The sequence below is a fragment of the Neoarius graeffei genome, chromosome 17 (assembly GCF_027579695.1).
Source record: "Neoarius graeffei isolate fNeoGra1 chromosome 17, fNeoGra1.pri, whole genome shotgun sequence".
NCBI lineage: Eukaryota > Metazoa > Chordata > Actinopteri > Siluriformes > Ariidae > Neoarius > Neoarius graeffei.
Genome location: NC_083585.1, coordinates 64,941,677 through 64,951,971, shown reverse-complemented (window position 1 = coordinate 64,951,971; position 10,295 = coordinate 64,941,677).

Below are 10,295 nucleotides of genomic sequence, written 5' to 3'. Positions count from 1 at the left end.
AGACAAGTGAATCTTTTGCTCTCAAACATGTCATCTCCATGCTGGAGAAGGTTTTGCTGGACAAGTCCACCCCAGCTCAGGTCACGTCAAACAAGCAGTCCAAGCCTAAACTCCCCAGGATAGATGGCCTGAACAGCCTTCCATGCACTGTCTGTGGAGATGCCACTCACTCCACACACAATCACGCCGTAGTCTCCTCTCGGCAACAACTCCTCTCCGCTCTCACTCTCTCTCCTTAAATAGGGCGCGGTTTACTGGGGAGAACACACACAAAACACAGGTTAATTACACTCAGGTGAAGCAATTCTGCCACTTACCTTCCCCAACTCCGCCCTCCTGTCACAGACCGGCGCTTGACCACACCCCCGCTGCCACATACCCCCACCGCCCGACTCAGGCCGGGTGCCCGTCCGGCCCGCAGCCGACTCCCCCCCCCCTTGACGGGAGAGGAAGTCCGCCACGACCATCTGCGCCCCCGGCCTGTGGACCACCTTGAAGTTGAAAGGTTGGAGCACCAGATACCAACGGGTGATCCGCGCGTTGGCATCCTTCATGCGGTGGAGCCACTGGAGGGGCGCGTGGTCCGAACAGAGGGTGAAAGGGCGCCCCAGCAGGTAGTAACGGAGGGCGAGGACCGCCCACTTGATCGCCAGGCACTCTTTCTCGATGGTGCTGTAGCACCCCTCACGCACTGACAGCTTTTGGCTGATGTATAATACTGGGCGATCCTCTCACCCCACCTGCTGGGACAAAACGGCCCCCAGCCCTCTGTCCAACGCATCCGTCTGTAACAAAAAAGGGAGAGAGAAGTCAGGGGAGTGCAAAAGTGGCCCCCCACACAGTGCAGCCTTTACCTCAGAGAAAGCCCGCTGGCACTGCTCCGTCCACTGGACAGGATCTGGTGCCCCCTTTTTAGTGAGGTCAGTCAGCGGGCTGGTGACGTCCGAATAATTAGGTATAAACCTATGATAATAGCCAGCCAGCCCCAGGAACTGTCTCACCCCCTTTTTGGTCTTGGGCCTCGGGCAGGCTGCAATCGCTGCTGTCTTATTAATTTGGGGACGCACCTGCCTGTTACCCAAGTGGAAGCCCAGATACCGTACTTCCACCCGCCCAATCGCACACTTCTTCGGGTTGGCAGTGAGCCCCGCCAGCCTCAGCGACCTAAGGACGGCCCTCAGATGTTGCAGGTGCCGCTGCCAGTCATTACTATAAATGATGATGTCGTCTAAGTAAGCGGCCGCATAGGTGGCGTGGGGCCGGAGGACCCGGTCCATCAGCCGCTGAAACGTAGCGGGCACCCCAAACAGCCCAAACGGAAGTGTGACGAACTGGTGTAAGCCGAACGGTGTGGAAAAGGCCGTTTTTTCCCGGGATAATGGAGTCAAGGGGATCTGCCAATATCCCTTCGTCAAATCCAGTGTCGAGTAAAAACGAGCCGTGCCTAGTCGATCGAGCAGCTCATCAATACGAGGCATTGGGTATGCGTCGAATTTAGACACCGCGTTTACTTTTCTATAGTCCACACAGAACCGGACCGAGCCGTCGGCCTTGGGAACCAAGACCACCGGGCTGCTCCAGTCACTGTGGGACTCCTCGACGATGCCCATTTCAAGCATGGCCTGAAGTTCTTCCCGAACCACCTTTTTTTTGTGTTCGGGTAATCTATAAGGATGGCTACGCACTACCACCCCTGGGGGCGTCGCTATGTGGTGTTCTATGAGGTTGGTGCGACCGGGCAGGGGCGAGGACACATCTGAAAACTCGGCCTGCACGTGGGCGACCTCCGTGAGTTGGGTCGGGGAGAGGTGGTCTCCACAGGGGACCGGAGAGGTGCGAGATGCCAATGACCCTTTTTGGACCTCCGGCCCCAGCTCCGCCTTCTCCGGAACTACCGACACCAACGCCACGGGGACTTCCTCATTCCAGAGTTTCAGCAGATTGAGTTGGTAGATCTGTAGCGCCCCCTCCCTGTCCGTTCACCTAACCTCATAGTCGACGTCCCCGACTCGCAGTGTGACCTCAAAGGGCCCTTGCTACTTGGCGATTAATTTGGAGCTCGACGTGGGCAACAGGACGAGTACCTTATCTCCCGGAGTGAACTCTCTAAGGCGCGTGCCCTTGTTGTACAGGTGGGTTTGCCATTCCTGGGCCTGCCGCAAATTCTCCTGAGTTAGGTGGGTGAGCGTGTGGAGTTTTGCGTGCAGATCCATAACGTACTGAATTTCGTTTTTGCTCTGTGAAGGTCCCTCCTCCCAATTTTCCCGCAGTACATCTAAGATGCCGCGCGGCTTACGCCCATATAATAATTCAAACGGGGAAAACCCCGTGGAGGCTTGGGGGACCTCTCGCACTGCAAACAACAAGGGTTCGAGCCACTTATCCCAGTTACGTGCGTCCTCACTTACGCATTTTTTGATAATATTCTTGAGGGTGCGATTGAACCGTTCAACTAAACCATCCGTCTGTGGGTGATACACGCTGGTGCGGATCGGCTTAATACCCAGTAGCCCATACAGTTCAGTCAGTGTTTGTGACATAAACGAGGTGCCTTGGTCAGTCAGAATCTCTTTCGGGATTCCAACCCGGGAGATGACGTGGAAGAGGGCCTCTGCAATACTACGTGCGGAGATATTGCGAAGAGGCACCGCTTCCGGGTATCGCGTTGCATAGTCCACCAGAACCAATATAAAGCGGTACCCTCGTGTTGACCGATCTAATGGCCCGACGAGATCCATCCCAATTCTTTCAAACGGGGTCTCGATTAATGGTAGGGGGCGCAAGGGCGCTTTTGGAATGGCCGCTGGATTTACTAACTGGCATTCGCGGCACGCCGTACACCACTTACGGACGTCGCCGAGAATCCCCGGCCAATAGAATCGGGCCATTATCCGTGTGAGTGTTTTATCCTGCCCGAGGTGTCCCTCCCTGGGATTAAAGTGAGCCACCTGGAATACCAATTCCCGGCGACTCTTTGGAATTAACAATTGGGTGACTCGCTCCTTCGTCTGAGTGTCCTGCGTCACTCAGTATAACCTATCCTTTAAAATGGAAAAATAGGGGAAGGACGGGGTGGCGTTCGGCAGGAGCGTTTGAGCATCGATTACTCTCATTTGGTCAAACACGTGTCGCAGAGTCTCATCTCGCGATTGTTCCAGTGGGAAATCCGCAAGGGATTCCCCAATAGAAAGAGGAGGGGCCGGGGGCTCCTCCCTCTGTCGCGGAGATGACGTAGACAGCTCTGCGACCGCAGCCCCAGCCAAAGCGACACCGGGACCCTCCCCTGATAACCGGCAGGACCCACTCTTTACTAGGCATGCCATCAACCCCCGAAAACCCGGCCAATCAGTCCCCAAGATCAAAGAGTGGGTAAGGCGAGGATTAACCGCCACCTTCACTATTGATTTTTCCCATCTGAAATGTATGTGGACCGACACCAATGGGTAGCAGTAAATATCCCCGTGCACACACAACACCTTCACCCCTTGTGCTCCCCCAATGCCTCGTCTTGCACCAGGCTTTGGCGGATCGAGATCTGATTGCAACCTGAATCCACCAACGCCTGATATGTAGCCCCTTGTACACTTACCGGTATGCAATACGCTCCGGCCTGATCGAGGGCAGCCTCTGGCGCATCGGGGATCCGCACCACCGCCCCCACCTCCATCGCGGCACACTGTTGCTGCAGGTGGCCCGGTTCCCCGCAGCGCCAGCAAACCGGCCCGGGCCTACCCTCTGAAGCTGTGGTTTGAGGGTCACTCACCTGAGGGGGGGGAGAGACAGACACAGAAGGGAGAAATGGGAGGGCACCACGGGTGCGGCAGGCTGGCTGGGGTGGAGCCGGCCCCCGCCTCCGTGGTGGAGGAATGGGGCGAGGATGGGACACGGGAGGAGGGGGAAGAGAGAGAGAGAGAAGAGGAGAGAGAAGATGATGTCATCCATTGTCCTGCCGCCGGGACAGCCGCCAGATGATCCTCCGCCAGTCCTACGGCCTGATCCAGCGACGCCGGGCGGTGGCACTGGACCCACTCCGCGGGTAGGCGGGCGAGGAACTGTTCCAGCGCCACCTGGTCGATGATTCCCTCGGCGTCACGATCTTCGGCCCTCAGCCACCGCCAGCAGGCATCCCGCCACCGCCAGCAGGCGTCCTGGAGCTGCTGGCCGAACGCGAACGGGCTGCCGACTTCCTTCATCCATTGCTCGCGGAAGCGCTGGCGCTGCTGCTCCGGCGTGCGCCCCACACGCTGGAGGACAGCCTGGCGAAGGTCGGTGTAGGCCAGCCTGTGGTCGGCGGGGAGCTGTAGTGCGGCTAACTGCGCTTCTCCCGTCAGGAGGGGGAGGAGGCGCGCTGCGCGCTGCTCCATCGGCCACCCTGAGGCTTCAGCGACCTGCTCGAACAACGTGATGAAAGCCTCGGGGTCGTCCTGTGGGCCCATCTTGGTCAAGGTGATGGGAGATGGGCCCGCGGCCGGGGCGCTGGTGGACCCCGCCGACACGAGGAGGCGCCGGAACGCCTCTCGGTCTTCCTGCTGAGCCAGCACCAGGGCTTCGAAGCGGCGCTCCTGCTCCTTCCGGAGCGTGACGAGTGCCTGGTGCTGGCTCTGCTGAGCCGTGGCGAGGGTGTGGACCAAGTCCGCGAACTGGGAGGATTCCATGGGGCTGCAGGACCGGTGCTCCACCTTTCCTGGGTTTCGGCACCACTGTAGCGAGAACAACGTGTGGGTGGAGCACAGAAGACGGCAGGACAGAGATCAGGATGCAATATACGGCTTTTATTGCCAAACTTTTCAGTCTAACACTCAAAACCCAATACTCGGAGATTCACACACAATCACGCTGTAGTCTCCTCTCGGCAACAACTCCCCTCCGCTCTCACTCTCCCTCCATATATAGGGCGCGGTTTACTGGGGAGAACACACACAAAACACAGGTTAATTACACTCAGGTGAAGCGATTCTGCCACTTACCTTCCCCAACTCCGCCCTCCTGTCACAGACCGGTGCTTCACCACGCCCCTGCTGCCACACAATGATAGACAGTGGTTCCATGGCATGCATACTGAGTGAAGCTGCAGAAGCATGCGTCCTTCAGCATAACCATGACCTGAGAAAGTGCCCTGCTGCCAATGTCATCATTGTTGGATGTGGAGGACATCAAGTTACACCTAAAGCAATATATGATGTGGATGTTGTAGTGTATGATTGTAAGATGGTCGTGCCAATGCTTGTAGTTCCTGGGCAGACTGATGACATGATACTTGGCAGCAACGCCATTAAGAAAATACTGGAGCTGATGAGAAAGACTGAGAGCTACTGGTGGCTAATGGCTGCACCTACAGATGGCAGCAATGAGGACTGTCACTGCTTTTTCTCTCTCCTTTCCAACACAGAGAGATGGAGAGGCGAGACAGTCCCGGGCAAAGTTGGCACGCTGAAGTTGCAAAAGTGTGTCATCCTACAGCCACAGAGTGAGCATCTTGGTTGGGGAAAACTCCCTGTGTCAGTGCCTATATCTGTGGGCAGTACAGTGATAGTGGAGCCAACCCTGTCAAGATGTAGGCTGAATAAAGTCATCATTGGTAGAGTTGTTGTGCCAATGTGGGGTGACAGATGGCTGCAAGTGAAGCTCATGAATCCCACCACAGAGCCTGTCGTGTTAAAGAGGAACACAAAATTAGCAGACGTGTTTCCCTGCATCGCCACTGAAGACCTCTCACAGCCTGAAAGCATTCAGTCCTTCCCCAATCCTTGACTGACACTCCAACAGCCATGTCCATAGAGGATGTAAAGCAGGCGTTGGCTGAGCTTGGTCTACAGGACTTGGACCTGGACTCATGTGAGGTCTCAGACTTGTGGAGAGAGAAGCTTTTTCACACTGTTAAGAGGTATGAGACCATTTTTTCTCAACATAAGTTGGACTGTGGTGAGGCATCTGATTTTGTGCACAAGATACACCTACTGGATGACAGACCCTTCCGTCTGCCTTACCGCAGAGTGCCGCCAAAACATTATGAAAAGTTGAGGACAGCCATCAATGATATGGAAGAGAAAGGCATAATTAGGAAGTCCACCAACAATTATGCATCACCACTAGTCCTCGTGTGGAAGAAGAATGGCGATGTGCGCATCTACACGGACTTCAGGTGCCTCAATGCAAAAACACTGAAAGACGCACATCCACTGCCTCACCAGGCTGATGCGCTCGCTGCACTGGGGGGTAATGCCTATTTTTCCACTATGGATCTGACTTCTGGATTTTATAATGTGCCTCTTTTTGAAGATCATAAGAAGTACACTGCTTTTTCCTCTCCCTTTGGTCTGCGTGAATATAACCAGATGCCTATTCTTTTAAGTTCGTTTCTTAAGACACGTATTTTTAAGTATGTTACCTCGCTTGTTGACAGTTTCGGCGAACACTTCCGCCTTCTTCAAAACAGTCACCAGATGTCGAGTGGTGACGTGCCTTATCAGCTGATGTTACTCTATGGAGGCGTGAACGTCCCACCCAATTTGACAGGTAGTCCACGCCTCCTGCTGTCAGGTCGCTGGCCCAGGACTGCACTCCAGGTGTGTGACAGCGCGTACGCTCCCTCATCCCGGTTCATCGTCCTCTGCGCCCGCTTATGTATCTCCACTGCCTCCAAAATCCAATGCTGGTATCTATTCTCTTCAGCGTGAATGACTCTGGCCTCTTCCCAATTCATGCAACCTGTCTAAACACACACTAACAACAGCAGAACGCACTATACTCTCACGGGGACTAAACTATGCCATCACACCAAATAAAATCCCAAATGAAGAATTCATACTGGCTACGGAACTAGCATGCAACTTGATACAGGACCAAGGACAGAAAGCCGCATTAAGGAACGAAATAGCAGGCATCCTCACCTCAGCTAAACTGCCACCCAGAAACACAACAAAACAGGAAATGGAAGCCATCAGAACACTCGCAAAGAACAAGAAAATAACAATACTACCGGCTGATAAAGGGAGGACCACGGTTATCATGGACACTAATCAATATGAAAAACAAATGAATGAAATGCTCACAGACCCATACACATATGAAATACTCAAAAAAGACCCGACGGAGGAAAAGAAAAAAGACTAAAACTATTACGCAAACCGTTAATGGATGACAACAAAATTGATAAACAAACATACAACCACCTCATCCCCACAGCAGACATCACCCCCCGGATATATGACACACCGAAAATTCATAAACCCGGAGCACCACTAAGACCCATAGTAGACAGTATAGGATCAGTTACTTACAACCTTTCCAAGACACTGGCAGACATAATTAAACCACTCCTCGGACTCACGGAATACCACTGCAAAAACTCAAAACAACTGGCAAAAGAACTAAAGGAAATCAAGATAAAAAAGGAGGAAATCTTTGTATCACATGACATCATATCCCTCTTTACAAAAACACTGGTCACAAACACTCTTAACATAGTAGAAAACCGGTTAAAAGCAGACAGAACCCTGAAAAAACATACAAAACTTACAGCACAGGACATAACAAAACTATTACATTTCATTTCCACGTCCACATATTTCCAATACAGAGGTACAATCTACAGACAAAAAGAGGGATTTGCAATGGGGGACCAGCTATCTGCCACTCTATGCAACTTTTTTATGGAGGATCTGGAAACCCGAGCCATAGAAACAGCACCGGATGACTGCAAACCTATCTTCTGGAAAAGATACGTTGATGACATTCTTGAAATAACCAAAACAGGTCACACACAACAACTCACGGATCATCTAAACTCCATAGACAAGACAGGCAACATCAAATTCACACACGAAGAGGAAATGGACAAGACAATAGCATTTCTGGACCTAAAAATACACCACACAGAAGAAGGGAACATCAGAATTACAACATACAGAAAACCTACACATACCGACCAATATCTTCTCTGGACATCTGTACATCCCATCACACACAAAATGTCAGTAATCAGAACACTATACGACCGAACACAGAACATCACGGAGGAGAAAGACAGACAGGAGGAGGAACAACACATCCAACAGGCATTAAAAAACTGCCAATATCCACCGTGGGCAATTCGAAAAGGAAAATCACAGACACAAAAAAAGGAAAGAAACAAACAAACAAGAAAAAACACAGAAAAAACAAACCAGGGCTTTGTCACATTACCATATGTAAAAGGAGTTACAGAACGCATCCAACGATCCATGAGGAAATACCACATCAACACCCTGGTCAAACCATACAAGAACCTCCGACAGCTGCTAGTTCACCCCAAAGATAAAATACAACTGGACAATAAATGCAATGTCATATATGAAATCCCTTGCCGTTCATGCAATAAAGTCTATATTGGTGAAATGGGCAGATGCTTCCACACTCGCAGGAAAGAACACCAATTAGAATGTGAAAAAGAAACAACAAAAAGACTCACAAGATCCGAAAAAGAAAAAGCAAACCAAGAAAACTTAAAATCAGCCATTTCAGACCACTGCAAACGACAAAATCATATTATGAATTGGGAAGAGGCCAGAGTCATTCGCGCTGAAGAGAATAGATACCAGCGTTGGATTTTGGAGGCAGTGGAGATACGTAAGCGGGCGCAGAGGACAATGAACCAGGATGAGGGAGCGTACGCGCTGTCACACACCTGGAGCGCAGTCCTGGGCCAGCGACCTGACAGCAGGAGGCGTGGACTACCTGTCAAATTGGGCGGGACGTTCACGCCTCCATAGAGTAACATCAGCTGATAAGGCACGTCACCACTCGACATCTGGTGACTGTTTTGAAGAAGGTGGAAGTGTTCGCCGAAACTGTCAACAAGCGAGGTAACATACTTAAAAATACGTGTCTTAAGAAACGAACTTAAAAGAATAGTTATAATTATCAGACATAATGAATTTTCACTACATATAACCAGATGCCTCAAGGTCTGTCAAATAGTCCAGCTACATTCATGCGCATGATGCTGTTGATCTTTGGGGATGAAAATTTCACCAGTCTGTTATGCTACTTGGATGATCTCATGGTCTTCGCCCCGACAGAACAGCTGGCACTTGAACGCTTGGAAATGGTTTTCTCTCGCTTGAAGAATCATAACCTCAAGTTGGCTCCTAAAAAGTGTTACCTTTTCCAGAAGACTGTGAGATTCCTCAGACATGTCATTTCTGAATCAGGAGTGCAGACAGACCCTGCAAAGATTGAAGCCATAAGCCAAGTACAGGTGTCTGATTTGATGGACAGTGATGGTGTCACGCCCTCGCAGAAGAAGATCCGATCCTTCTTAGGTATGGTGCTATACTATCAGCACTTTATTGAAGATTGTTCTGCGAAGGCCAGACCTCTTTTTAAGCTTCTCTCAGAGCCGAAGACTGGAGGTAAAGCCCAGAGAGGAAGAAAGTCAAAGAAAAGATGCCGCAACATGATCAAGCTCACACCAGATGATTGGACAACTGAGTGTCGGGTAGCTTTTGAGACACTGAAGCATGATCTCTCACATGCTGTTACTCTGTCTCACCCTGACTTCGGGAGTCCATTCATCCTGGCTGTGGACGCTTCTTTTGATGGGCTTGGCGCCATTATCTCCCAGCTCCAGCCTGGTGAAAACATTGCAAGGCCAGTTGCCTTTGCTAGTAAGAAGCTGTCATGTGCCCAGTTGAACTACCCAGCTAATAGGCTCGAGTTCTTAGCCTTGAAGTGGGCCATATGTGACAAGTTTTCCCACTGGCTAAACGGGGTCCATTTCACAGCATGGACAGATAACAACCCTTTGACTTATGTCCTGACAAAGCCCAGGTTGGATGCGTGTGAACAAAGATGGGTGGCCAAACTTGCAGCTTATGATTTTGACCTGAAGTATGTGCCAGGGCCTAAGAACACCGTTGCCGATGCTCTGAGCCGCGAGCCATTTGTCCAATCCTGTGTGAGTCATCACCTAGTGAGGGAGTCTTACCTGTCCTTGTTGGATGAAGTCAATGGAGTTGTCACCAGCACAGTGTAGGATGCTTTCCGGCTTACCACCAACTGCCAAGGTGTTGAGACAACTGACGGCAATGCTGATGGTGTCCAGAGTCCCGAACAGGATCCCCATCTGCCCTGTGGAGGTGCCATAAGCTCTGAGGAGGTGTCTGCGGTGATGGAGGCTCATCGGACTGGCGGTGTCTCACAGCTCCTCTGCCCAAGCGCAGAATCACTGCAGCTGCCTGAAGAGGATCCATCTATTGTCATTACACAAAGCCAACTGCACAATCTGCAGCAACAAGATAGCATACTGAGCCGGG